The 14479-nt window shown below is 38.0% G+C and overlaps 1 pseudogene; it reads left to right on the top strand.

Moving 5' to 3' along the window:
* The window catches only part of LOC113071012 (GRAM domain-containing protein 1B-like), a 34921-nt pseudogene that overhangs the window by 4655 nt on the left and 15787 nt on the right, over positions 1-14479 (top strand).

Below are 14479 nucleotides of genomic sequence, written 5' to 3'. Positions count from 1 at the left end.
CACTTGTCTGATATTTATGCATTATACAGTACTGCTCTCACTGTAGTTTCCTTATGAGTCCAACAGAGGTCAGTGGTTGGTCAGCTCACAATCTGGCTGAAATTGTATATAATTCACTATTCAGCTATTTACTTGTGATGGGAAAATATGTATTGTATGTGATATTTCCTTAATTCTCTTGACATACTGCTTTCAGTGTACTGTAAATGTACTTTGTATGATTTTACTTCTTATAATTGCTACCTTATTCCTCATTATGGATCTTTTTCACATTTCCACAATTCTCAAAAATGGAAGTTGTCACAGTTGGGTGAACTTCTATAGTGGTTAATGGAAACTACCACAGATGTTTTATTTAATTTTTATTTGTTTTTGCATTCCCATTTGCTGCAATAGGAAAAAAAAATATATATAAAAAAAGCATTTTTTTTTTATTTTTTTTTAAAAGATGATTGCTGTGGTTAGAGCAGAGAAAGATGTCACATTTGCCATGACTGCCTCCCTATAATTCTACATAAAATGCTAAAATGCTAAAAATAAAATAAAAATAAAATCAAACACTTTATATCTCGCATTTGACAAAATATCTTTTATTTTTAATAGCTTTTGTTTTCTCTTTTTCATCTTTGCAATTTCAGCAGTTGATGTGAACATCCTTCTGGCAGCTGGTTTAGTCTCAGTGTGGATGAGAAGTATCTGTTTTTGGTGGTTCAAGTTTTGCTTATGAAGTTGTTCTTCTTTCCGTGTCAAGTTCTGCATCTGTTGTCTGGTTTTGAGTCTGACCACAGATCTCACTGTCTATATCGTGCCATCTGAAAAACAACTCTTGCATGTTTCACTTTCATATGACAGTAGAACTACAGAACTTCCCATGGCTTCTTCTGAGGCCATATATTTGTGTCGCTATCTCAGAAATACCATGAACTAAACCAGGTGCGACATATTTTGAATCATCTAAGCAAGTTTTGTAGTGAAAGTTCAGATTTTTAGCTGCGCTCTAATGTTCTTGTTGAGCCCAGCTGGTCAGAGAACACGCCGGTCCTCGGCTGGAATATCATATGAGCGTTTTTTCATCTCCAAGTTTCAGGCGCTTGTTCGTTGGTGCTTTTGTTGGACTTCTTGGAACACTGTGTTCTTTCTTCTGTATTTATGAAATGCGTCTTGTGAACATCACTGCTTGTACATTAATTGAGTTTGTGTATTGTTGCTATTAACATTTATGAGCATTATTACCATGTTTTTGTCAGAAAAGAGGTCATTTGTGTGTGTGTGCATCTCCACACCTGCTAAAGTCAGTTTGTTAAAGTCAGTATGCACGCAATCGCCAGCAGCTCATTTTTGTGCACTCAGCAACCTGATTTTAGCTGATTCCATGAGCTTATTTTTAAATCAGTTTTGTGTTGTGACGTAAAAGCAGCTAATGCTCATTAAAGGTGATGAATGTTCAGCCTGTTTGTGTCCCGTTAGGCTGAAGTGATCACAGCTTAGTCCCTTAACTCTCATTTACACACATGCATACATTACAGGTCCCGTTTTAGTTTGCCAGTGGGAATTTATATCAAATTGGCCTGAAAATGTAATTAAAATAGGAAGTGTTTGAATTATGCGAATTATGTCATTGCTTTTTTTTCATGGAATATACATTATTTCTGATCTGAACTATAAAACTGTAAATACTGCTTAAAGGTCCCGTTCTTCGTGATTCCATGTTTCAAACTTTAGTTAGTGTGTAATGTTGTTAGAGTATAAATAATATCTGTAAAATTCTAAAGCTCAAAGTTCAATACCAAGCGAGATATTTTATTTAACATAATTCGCCTACATAAAACGACCCATTTGGACTACAGCCCTCTAGTTCCTGCAGTAATGACGTCACTAAAACAGTTTTTGGACTAACCTCCGCCCACATAAATACACAAAAAAGGAGGCGTGGCCTTGTTGTGCTCCAACGGAGAAGGAGGAAGAGCTACGTTTGTGTTTGTCACCATGTCGTCGAAACGCTGTTATTTTCATCTCGGGGTCCAATCATCTCAATTTGGCCTTCCCAGGGACGCTGTACTTGGAGATTAATGGTTACAATTTATGTTTAACTCGGTTCCCGAAAATTATAATCCACATGTAAAACTATGTGCAGCATATTTTGCTTAAGACAGCTTCCTCAATTTCAATCAGTTTAATGTCGGATTCACACAAAGATTATTCTTGAAAGATGGAGCAGTTCCCTCTTTGTCTGGAGAAGGCGTTGTTTATGGACCACAACCGGTGTATTTTATTATTAAAGTTGGTGCGTTTAACAGTTTCTGTAACTTTTTACACAAAGGGCAACGCTGTGTTAACTAGATGGTAGAGCTGTGCAAAAAAATCGAATGCGATTTTCATGCGCATCTCGTCAGTAAAAACGCTCCTGTGAGTATAAGTACATCTCCAGCATGTGCGTTCTTTTACTGTCTGTAGTTCAGATCAGGATTGCCTGGTTTTCAAAACAAATCCTGCCCAAAACTAGCCTAATCGCGTTTCCTGGAGGGCCGCGTGCGCTCAGCTGCTGTCGAATCACAACACAGGAACCGCTGGCGCAATCAGAACTCGTTACGTATTTCTGAAGGAGGAACTTCATAGAACAAGGAAGTCATTAGCCCGTTTTTATGACAGTGAAAACAGCGGTTTACAGATAGGTGAATTAATTTGTTTTTTTTTACATGCGAAACATGAACACGTTATATTGCACACTGTAAACACAATCAAAGCTTAAAAAAAGCACGAAAAACGGGACCTTTAAAGTACATCAGTAATTAACAGAATTTAAGTTTTGTCACATGGTTTTCACTGCCTATAGAAATAAATGTTGACAATATTTGTTGTAAATTAGTGTGTTAATATTATTAATTTAATTTTACAAAATTAAGTAAAAAAGTAATATTTATAAAATTAGAAATAATGTAATGCAATTCAGTATATGTGAATTAAAAACAAATGTCCATAGTTATTGCATTTAAGTGAAGTGACATTCAGCCAAGTATGGTGACCCATACTCAGAATTTGTGCTCTGCATTTAACCCATCCGAAATGCACACACACAGAGCAGTGAACACACACACACACACTGTGAACACACACCCGGAGCAGTGGGCAGCCATTTATGCTGCGGCGCCCGGGGAGCAGTTGGGGGTTCAATGACTTGCTCAAGGACACCTAAGTCGTGGTATTGAAGGTGGAGAGAGAGCTGTTTATGCACTACCCCCACCCACAATTCCGTCCGGCCTGAGACTAGAACCCACAACCCTTTGATTGGGAGTCCAACCCTCTAACCATTAGGCCACGACTTCCCATTTAAAATGCTAATTATGTATAGAAATTTTATAATTTTTTTCTGGAAATGCCCAAGTATGTGTATCAGAAATATCAGGGAATTTGTGGGGAATTTCCCGACATAGTTATGAAAAACAATTATTATTAAGTCTTGGAAATTTATGTAGTGAATGTACAATGTACTTTTTGTTGTTGCTGCTGCTAGTTTATTAGTCTAATATTTAATTGCCTGTGCAGTCTCTATACAATATGCCCCCCCCCCCCGCCAATAAATCGGAAAAGACAAGGAAAATTTAGTTAACAAAATTCCAAAGATATTCAAAACCTAATAAACCAAACCCTATAAAGTACTTGCATGTCATATTGTTTGAATTCTACTTCATCCAAATCAACAGCCAAATGTACTCAGCTTATCACATCTGTGTTTCTCTGGTTTTTACATATTAATATGCATTTTTGGCCAGAAGCATGCAATCTCTTGTGTGCCTCTGAGCCTCTGATGGTTATATTAGCATCTCTGCTGGTGGTCTCACCACTGTCACACCTCAGGTGAGGAAACAAGCTGTACTGATCCACAGCACACACACTGAGAAAACGCAGGATCTAGGTCACCGCAGGACAAGACATGGCCCGCGCAGAGAAAGAGAGAGAGAGCGAGGGAGAGGAGAGGAGGGGGTGAAGTGAGTTCAGTAATGAGGAGTCCTCATCCCGATAGGGTGGGTGAACCGTGTGCAGTTCTACATGAGTGTAGAGCATCATGGTTCAGAGCAGGACTTTAACATGCACCTCACCCGTCAAGATGGGCTGTCACCCACGGGTGTCCACGCTCAGGAAGAGACTGCACTTTCGCCGGGATCCGTGAGTACTTTTTGTGTTTTTGTCTCTAAAACGGCTCTTGAAAGGTGTTGTGTACAGACTGTAATTGGCAGGCAGAAATTCATGGTCAGTTGATCCAGCCTGAATTACTGTAGTAGATATGGTTTCCTGTGATCTATTGAATTACGCTTTACGTAGAGAAGTTGAACAGAACTCCCTATTATTCATGGATATATAAGCCATGATTGTGTGGTAATAATTTGTTTTTCAGCCGTTTTGAACCGAAAGTCACGTATTTGTGAATTATTTGCATTTATAATGCCTTTTAATACACATTGTTTTATAAAGTTTTGTAATGTTTTAAGTTCTCAAATGAAAAATGCATTGCAAATTATTATAATACATTCTAATTCTTGCTATGCCTTTTAAATGTAAAATGCATTAAACGTATGTGATCAGTTTAAAAGTTGAATATGTTATAATGTATGTGGTTAGACTTACGCATGAGGTTTTGATGGTTCACCCAAAAATGCATGAAGTATTCTCTCAGCACTGTGCCTTTAGTATTTCTGAATATAATCGTATATAAGTCGTATAATATGTTCTTAAAAGTAAAGCCTCCAATAGGGTGTTTTTGCAGTGATGCCATAAAAGAACCAGTTTTGGTTCCCCTAAGAACCTTTCAGTTAGCAGTTCTTAAATGAACCATTTTGAAGAGCATTTTAAAAATCTAAAGAATCTTTTTCCACTACAAAGAACGTTTCCTGCATTTGAAAGAACCTTTATTTTTAAGAGTGTACCAATGTAAATGATTGATCTTTGTGAATGAATCATTGAATCAGTGAGTTGAAATTAGTCGATTTTATGAACAAATTATGCTGACAATTTTATGAACCGGTTTTATTGACAAGAATCTGATTCAAATTCATTATCCATTAATGAATAGAGCATTACTGCTTCTCTCGTAAATTTTTATTCCAAGGAAAGCATGGGTAAATATGCTTTTCAGAGAATACAGACTTAAAATTAGTCCGAAAATTTGCTATTTAGTGGACAATTCATATGGACTGCATGTAAGTTTTACGGTGCATTTTTTTTTTTTTTTTTTGCATTTTTGGAGCTTCTTTATTTTCATTAAATTGAAAAGAGCAGCCAGGATATTCTTCAGAAACTCTGCTTTTGTGTTCTACAGAAAGAAACCCATACATGTTTGAAATGACATGAGATTGAGTCAGTGTACGCAGAGAATTAATTTTTGGTTGAAGTAGCCCTTTAACAAAGTGATGCTATACAGAATGAACATCACACAGACACACACACATTCACACACACACACACACACACACACACACACACACACACACACACACACACACACACAGACAGTTGTGTTAGAGGATGAGAGAGTGAAAGAGTCATGTCATGTTCTTCTGGTCGACATGAGCTCAGGGTCACTGTGTCCCTGTCACAGTAACTAGACTAACTAGATCTGTTTCTCTTCAGTCACAAAGCTTTGATGAACACAGATGTTTGTGTGTGTGTGTGTGTGTGTGTGTGTGTGTGCATGCACTAGTGTGCCTGTTCTTTAATTAGCAGTTGTTCAAGGCAGGCTTTTTTAACAAGGAAATCGCTCTGCCTGCCTTACTCCCTATTCCTCTGTGTATTTAAGGTGAGATCAGACATTGTACATTGGACAGGGTTTTTGCTTTGACATGATCAGCAACATTCTGAGTTGCCCTTTCTGCTATAGTTTGTTAGGAAATGCTTATGCTGCAAAAGAAAAGTGCAGCGAGCCTATAATCGGAAGAATACATTATTCATTGCTTTCTCTCCCTAAAAAACTTCTTTCTATATTTAATATTTCATTTCCTAACAACTGTCATGTAGTTGTTTACAGATACCACGGCCACAAAAGGTGTTTGCATCCTAGGCTTTTAAAATGTATTGGCATTTTTATACAGCTGAGTTAGGGACTGATCAGTGCCTGCTCAAAATTCAGTGTAAAGGTGAATTAAATTAAAGACTGAATTATGCCTGTTCTGTCACACCTCAGACTCTAGTATCAAAATATACATGTAAATGCATGTATGCCACTTCTAAGCAGCATTAAACAATCTGTGTAGAAACACCTGAATGCCAATACAGAAACACTTTTGTGCCAGTGTGGCAATTGGCATCTTTACGCAGCCGAGTTAAAGCTGCTCTGTGCCTGCTCAAAATTCATTGTAATGGTGCTATGCCGCATCAAAGCCAGGCAAAATTATGCCTGCTCAAACCGACCTCAGCTCCTAGTATCAAGTTATACAGTTGTAATTGCTGTGTAAATGCATTTATGCCACCTCTGAGCAACATTAAAAAGTGTTGTATGTGTAAATGCACCTAAATGCCACTTCAGAACCGCTTCTGTTCCACATCTGTAGTGTAAATGTGGCTCTAGGTAATAAGCCAGCTGGCATTATTTTAAAAGGTGATTGCACAAGCACACTTTTACAGAAAAAAACATTTTATGAGGATTTAGGTTTGTTGGTCCGAAATGTTTTAACACTTTGTTAAATTGTTTGAAGCAAACACAGTATTTGGACAAATTTTGGTTGTCATGTTAGATGAACATGTTCATAGTTCATATGTTGAATTGTTAACCTGTGGTCATTGGTTGATGGGTGCACTATACACACTGTAGATCAAAGCTTATAGTAGATCATGTGATTCTGGTTTTATTCAGTGTTTAGACTGTTTTCTCAGTGCCACCAACATAGTTTCTGTCAAAATTGTTGTAGGATGTGAAAGCACATTATTGCTTGACTTTGTTCCTGTAATAATGTGTCAATGTGCTCAACATGTTCTGTTTGCCTCATGTGTTCTTGTGTTCTTATTTAATTAGCCAGATCCCTGTGAAGGATGTGCAGTCCATCTTTCATCTAAGATTAGACAGAAACCTGCAGCAGCAGTGTCCTGTTACCAGAGCTGATGATTCATCCGAGAACTGCAGACTGATGTTATCTAACACCCCAATCAAATTCTGCTCTCTTGCTCTTGTCTCACTCTTTCTTTTCCACTGAGCTGTAAACAGAGGCCCAGCTCTCATAGTAAGCTCATGTGCTTTCCGTTAAATGGACTCTTTCCTCAGCCATATGCAAGCTGAGTCCTGTCTGGACATCTGTCTGTCTGTCTGTCTGTGGACAATGAGTTAACCCTCAGAGTCCTTTGGGTTCTTTGTGAGGAAGAGTGGGCCGCATAGAGCCAGTGAAAGTAGGTCATGAGCAACTGATTGAGTTCTCCTTCCTATGTGGGATTCACCAGTGCTTTCTGTATAAATCTCAGTGAAACACCAGAGACCTCAGTGTTTGCATCACAAGTCATCTATTTCATAGATTTTGAGCACAATTCAACAATTCTTTAATAAACATCGTTGTACACATCTGTTAATCTGATCATATTTATAGATACAATTTCGGAATAAGAATGTAGTACTGTGAGTCTGTGGAGCTTTATGCATATATATTCATAATTGTACACATTCAATATTTTAATGCATTTTTGAATAAATTAGTTATAACTGAAAGTAATAGTGTATTTTCAGTTAGTTTGCCATAGTTATCTTTTCCTCTTATTTCTTCTCAACAATCAGTCCAAAATTATTATTTTTTTTAATTATACGTTTATGAGTCACAAACTGGTATTCCAGGCTAATTTTTAGGCCAATATTTATAATTCAGCATAAAACTCTATCCACAGCCTTGTCAATTCAAAATAATAATAAAAATGTAAAAAAAATTGTGTACATTTTCAGTAAAAATATTTATAAAATAAGTGTTCATTTTAATAAGTTTGCCCTCATATTGGAAATAAGTAATATCTTCTAACCCTCTGAAATCTTTTCAGTGGTATAATAATCTGTGTTGTTTTTGCTAGTCAGGGTTGTGTGCAGTGCTTGGGTTTGTTTCTCTCTCTCTCTCTGTGTGTGTGTGTGTGTGTGTGTCTGTGTGTGCGTTCATGCAGGGATTAGCTGCCTCACTTCATGTCTCCAGTACACTCACTAACCAAGCTTGACAGTCACCTCATCACCTGACTCCTCACACTCTCTTCTCATTGGCTGGCTCCTGACAGCCTCCATGTGGCAGTGGATGGTGATGCTGTGGGGGCGGGGCTATGTACCAGCTTTTGGAGGCTGTTAGGCTGTGATGCTAAACATAGCAGGACTGGACCCGCAGAAATAAACCCATGCCTGGTTCCGCAGGCCATTGGAGCCAGAGATCCTCGTCTGCTCTGCGCTTCCCCACTCAGACCCCCAGAGACCCAGCAAGGGCAAAGGAGCATGTGCAACCGATGACACAGCCGATTACATGTGCAATGCTGATATTTCACATCAGCACTGACCTCCACTGAATGCTGGGAAATTCTAGAAGCACTGCCAATGAAACAATTTTTCTATATTTGAACAGATTCCTTATTTGGACATCACCGCTTTTGGGACAAGTAATATCATGTCCAGGTTGTATAAGAATCAGAATATAGATGTATAAAATGATATAGGTTGTGCCACATTATGTGATTAAATCCCAAGGTGGAGCGAAACATTGGCCATTTTTTATTTTGTCTTCACAAACCTAAATCGTGCATTTTATTTCCAGATAAAATTGTGTTTTAGACAGCATGCAATGTGTTCACATTCAGGGCCTGTGATGGAGCTGTCCATTCAGCACCACAGTGACATGCACTCCGATTGGCTAATACTGTTATAGGGAATCATTTTCTGGATAATTGGAAAATGAGAATTATATGGCTATTTTTTAGATTTGATGGATGTGTTTAGCAATCTCTGTAAATGGGCATGTGTGCTGGTCATTTGAAAAGTATCACAGTATTTGGAAGTAGTAGTAAGAGGTGTCCTGTTTCTTTTTGTTTTTCTTGTGTGTCTTTCTGCTTAAGAATTTCACATTTAATCAAATGTGTTACTTGCAAGTTCTTTGCAGTTTGTGAAATGTACTAGCAATTTCTGAATGAAAATTGTTTCTACACCTTACTTTCAGTGTAGGTGTGTTCACAATGACAGTGATTAAGTCAGAGTCCTATTGTTTGTTACTGGGTGACAATCGAACGCTTTACTCTCTGCACTTCCAATGGTAGCTTCTGTGGTGTATCACTGTGTATCTGCATGCATTTTGTTACAATGCCAACAATCTCCCTAGTCTTGCCTAAAATCACTAACTCTCATTGAAATTCACTTCTGATTATGCTGATACTGCCTGTCAGTTTAAACACGCCTAGGGATGCAACAATGCACCCTTAGCCGGTTCAAAATCAATACAATTATGTGACAAATTAAGTCAGTTGAAATTTTAAACAAATTGCGATACAGTTGGGTATGGAATTTATGTGAATGTACATGAGAGTTTTAGATGGTATTTTCTTTATAATACATATTAAAGTAAATTTACATATTAAAGTGCAGCGCTGCTTTGTTTACAGCGGTAATCAAGAAAACATTATATTGCCGCTGTTCTATAAGCGCCACATGCAGATGTTTTATGTAGTATAGTTAAACAAATAACAAAACCCAGTTTTGAAATTATACAATTCAGTTATTAAAAACATTGTTTGGATTGTGATTAAAATACAGTGGTTCCCTTTTAAAGGGAAAGAGCACAGGCAAAGCCTTAGTTTGTTTATATGAAGAGATTTCTTTAATGTGTGTTATTTATTTGATTTGGGGTTTGTTTAAAAATGTCTAATTAGTTTTGTCATTAGATACATTTTAATTTCACAAAGAAATTTTGTCCAAACAAAAATAATAGGACACCTTTCCAGTTATAATTTGCCATAAATCTTTCATTTATAATTTGTAAGAAATGTTGAGAAAATCGTATTGGGTAATCAGTATCCTGAAATCTATTGCATTGGAAGCTGCGAGGAGCATTACATCCCTAGTACTCCTTTTGTATTTTTGTTCATATTTGACTGCGATTGTGTCAAGTAAGACTTGAAGCAACACATTTTGTTTGTACAGAAACAACTTTCCTAACCACTAAAATAATACAGAAATTATCATTTTGAATACTATTCATGTCCCAAAATTTTTTTGGTTGGTTTAAATGCTGTTCTAGGACAAAAAAAGGATGTTTATTCAGGAACATGTCATACTTTGCAAAATCATTGTCACTGTATTTAAGAGTATTTGGAGACAGTGACTCAGCAGTGTCTTGTCTTTTATACTCAGTCAAATCTGAAAGCCACATCCTTGTGCAGTGAAAACTTCCATTGCTAATTACTTGCAAATATGGCCTAAATGCACATCAAAATTTAACAGAGGTTTACGTGTTCAGACAGCTTGTGAATGTTTTGGTGACCTCTGTGTCGATGGGATCAGGGAAGCGCTGCTGGCCTGAACATGTGACTAGATATTTGCCATAATATCAGCAGTGTATGTGTGTGTGTGTGTGGCATATAGCAGCTCAAACTGGAATAGAACAAGAGAACAAACAATACATTTCTGTCATCCTCACACACACACACACACACACACACACATCAACACACACTCTTTTCGCAGGTTTACCGTCCATCTGTATTAAGGGATTAGAGGACCAGCTGTCAACTGCCTCATAGTCCCTCACACAGAGCAGCAGTGCGACTGGACAGGAATCTTTTTGAGTCAGGAAGGAAGCAAGGGGGAGTGGCCTGAATGATCTGAGCATGCTCAGTGAGCGCCGGATTTAGAAGAGATCTGCTCATGCCCTCATCTGCAGGAAGAGAGAGAGAGAGAGAGAGAGGCTGAGCTGCATTACAGAGAGGTGCACACGAGTGTTTCACACACAGTATGTGGAAGCATGGCTGGCACCGCACTTTCATACAGAATGAAGCATTCTGAGTCGGGCTGATCGCCTGTGCTTGGGATCACCCAAACCCACCCGGATTAACATCCTGCTCGGGATGCCTTGGGAAAGGCGGCCCGTAAAATGGAAAGATGACACAGTGGGATCTGGACAGCCTGTAATTCACTAATGAAAGGCTTCAAGCTTGCCTGGTAAGATAGACGGGCAGATGCCAATTGGTCTGTCAAGGGCTTCTCCTCTCTGTGCAGTGCTTGTTTGTGTGTACGTCGTTTTTTAGTGTTGCAGGAAAGAGATTTTGGCTCGCCATGCTCATTCTAAACACCTGCATTGTGCTGTATGCGGTCTGAATCTGTTGCTGTCAGAAATCTGCAATGACGTATTAGTGTCCACTTGTTTACATCAACCAAGTACAGCATTGACTTGGTCTGATAACCGAATTCATTCTCCATAGCTCCGAGCGATTGGCAGTCTCACAGCTGAGGCTGAGGCTGAGATGATTGACTTTAATGTTAAAGGAGTCATATGATGCTTTATTTGGTGTAACAAAATATGTTGACATGCTTTAATGTTCAAAAAACACATTATTTTTCAAATACTGTACATTATTGTAGGATCTCTATGCTCCAGCTCTCGCAAACGTGTTGCTTTCTACAAAGTCCCTCCTTCCGACAAATGCAGTCACAGATTTGCCAACTGACCCAATGCATTGTTATAGGCCAAAGATCGTCGGAAATATAATTTCCTTTTCCATAATCATGAGCTTCTTCTTTCAAATAAAATGTGTTCCTGTAGCTCAACTGGTAGAGCATTGCATTAGCAAGCGCAAGATTGGGGGTTTGAATAACAGGGAACACACGATAGTAGAAAATTGTTAGCCTGAATGCAATGTAAGTCGCTTTGGATAAAAGCGTCTGCTAATTTAATTTAACTTAATTTAATTTAATTTAATATAAAATAAATGTAAAGACAGTTAATAATTTTCTTAGTTTTACCATCAGTTAAATCCTGAAAGGGGAACAGAGTCATGTGACAGACACAGTGATGAAGCTCGTATGTGTTTGCAGGACACAAGCAACTGACGGTTAAGACAGCTGGCTCCACTGTGTGACCCTGTCTCTCTCTCTCTCTCCCTCTCACACACACACACACACACACACAAGTGTGCAAAACTCCACATTGGAACATTCAGTACTTAAACTAAGAACAAAACATACTTCCAGTAGCTGATTTAGAAGTGCCAGATTGTCATGGCAAAGAAAGAATTACCTCCTCTTATTCACAAAACGGTCATCCATAAAATGTATTTATTTAATGTTTTCATTATGAAGCAGTCGCATGATTAAAGAGTTTTAATTTGAACTGTTTTTTTATCATTGAACTGTTTTGGACACATTTTTGTCATTTGTAATGCAGTACTGTGTGTTTAAAGTCACAAACATGCTAAATGGAAATGTTTGACAATGATGTTATGGTGCAGATTTATTCCATATCAGATCAGAAGTTGATAAACTTGTTTAAAAATAACTTGTGTTGAGATCTTGAGTCTTATCTGAGCTTGTGTCTCATAAGAAATTATCACATAAGAAAAAAAATTTTGTTTTGTTTTTGTAGAGAGCATAGGCAGTAATTTAGATATATTTTTGAGATTGAAAAATGCAGTTTTACAAATGCTAGAAACGTGGCTTTCTAAGGAAAGATTGCTATCAAATAGTACACCTGTGAATGTTTGAAACTTCTGATTCATTTGCCACTGTAAAGCCTGAAACACACTGCATGATTTTCGGCTGACCCAGGCGAAAAATTTTGGCATTGTGAAACAATTGTGGTGATTTCTGTGATCGTGCTTCCTAATCGGTGCTCCTTTGTCGTACAGTGAGAGAGGTTCAAAGGCAGCCGTTGTCACGGTCTTGCGACTAAAGTAAACCTAAGGTAATTTTCTGAGATTGTCAGAAATACAGCATGACTGTACGGGTCAATAGGTATCAACATCATACAGTCTGCACATAAATCGCAGCCAAGTTTATTTGATCGATGTCGGACAGTGTGATATGCAATGATCTTATAGGACTGCTAAAATCGTGCAGTGTGTTTCGGGCTTAAATAAATAACGTAAAGAATAACAAGTGCAGTAAGCAGTTAAACTAGTTGTGCTAAAAACCAGTGTGTTTATGACAATTTATTTTGACAATGCATTAAAACAATATGATAAGAAATATAGTTTGCAATATAAAGCAGGATAACAAGCTGTTTTGTACCGCTAAAATAACTGGTAGCAAAAGCCAACAGCCACACACGTGTAAGTTACAATAGCTATGCTTGCTCTTTCGTTAAATACAGTATTGTTCAAAATAATAGCAGTACAATGTGACTAGCCAGAATAATCAAGGTTTTTAGTATATTTTTTATTGCTACGTGGCAAACAAGTTACCAGTAGGTTCAGTAGATTGTCAGAAAACAAACAAGACCCAGCATTCATGATATGCACGCTCTTAAGGCTGTGCAATTGGGCAATTAGTTGAAAGGGGTGTGTTCAAAAAAATAGCAGTGTCTACCTTTGACTGTACAAACTCAAAACTATTTTGTACAAACATTTTTTTTTTTCTGGGATTTAGCAATCCTGTGAATCACTAAACTAATATTTAGTTGTATGACCACAGTTTTTTAAAACTGCATGACATCTGTGTGGCATGGAGTCAACCAACTTGTGGCATCTCTCAGCTGTTATTCCACTCCATGATTCTTTAACAACATTCCACAATTCATTCACATTTCTTGGTTTTGCTTCAGAAACAGCATTTTTGATATCACCCCACAAGTTCTCAATTGGATTAAGGTCTGGAGATTGGGCTGGCCACTCCATAACATTAATTTTGTTGGTTTGGAACCAAGACTTTGCCCGTTTACTAGTGTGTTTTGGGTCATTGTCTTGTTGAAACAACCATTTCAAGGGCATGTCCTCTTCAGCATAGGGCAACATGACCTCTTCAAGTATTTTAACATATGCAAACTGATCCATGATCCCTGGTATGCGATAAATAGGCCCAACACCATAGTAGGAGAAACATGCCCATATCATGATGCTTGCACCTCCATGCTTCACTGTCTTCACTGTGTACTGTGGCTTGAATTCAGAGTTTGGGGGTCGTCTCACAAACTGCCTGTGGCCCTTGGACCCAAAAAGAACAATTTTACTCTCATCAGTCCACAAAATGTTCCTCCATTTCTCTTTAGGCCAGTTGATGTGTTCTTTGGCAAATTGTAACCTCTTCTGCACATGCCTTTTTTTTAACAGAGGGACTTTGCGGGGGATTCTTGAAAATAGATTAGCTTCACACAGACGTCTTCTAACTGTCACAGTACTTACAGGTAACTCCAGACTGTCTTTGATCATCCTGGAGGTGATCATTGGCTGAGCCTTTGCCATTCTGGTTATTCTTCTATCCATTTTGATGGTTGTCTTCCGTTTTCTTCCACGTCTCTCTGGTTTTGCTCTCCATTTTAAGGCATTGGAGATCATTTTAGCT

This window comes from Carassius auratus, unplaced genomic scaffold, assembly GCF_003368295.1.
Source record: "Carassius auratus strain Wakin unplaced genomic scaffold, ASM336829v1 scaf_tig00005678, whole genome shotgun sequence".
Taxonomy (NCBI): Eukaryota; Metazoa; Chordata; class Actinopteri; order Cypriniformes; family Cyprinidae; genus Carassius; species Carassius auratus.
The sequence above is the reverse complement of the archived record's forward strand: the minus strand, read 5'-3'. Positions and strand labels throughout refer to the sequence as shown.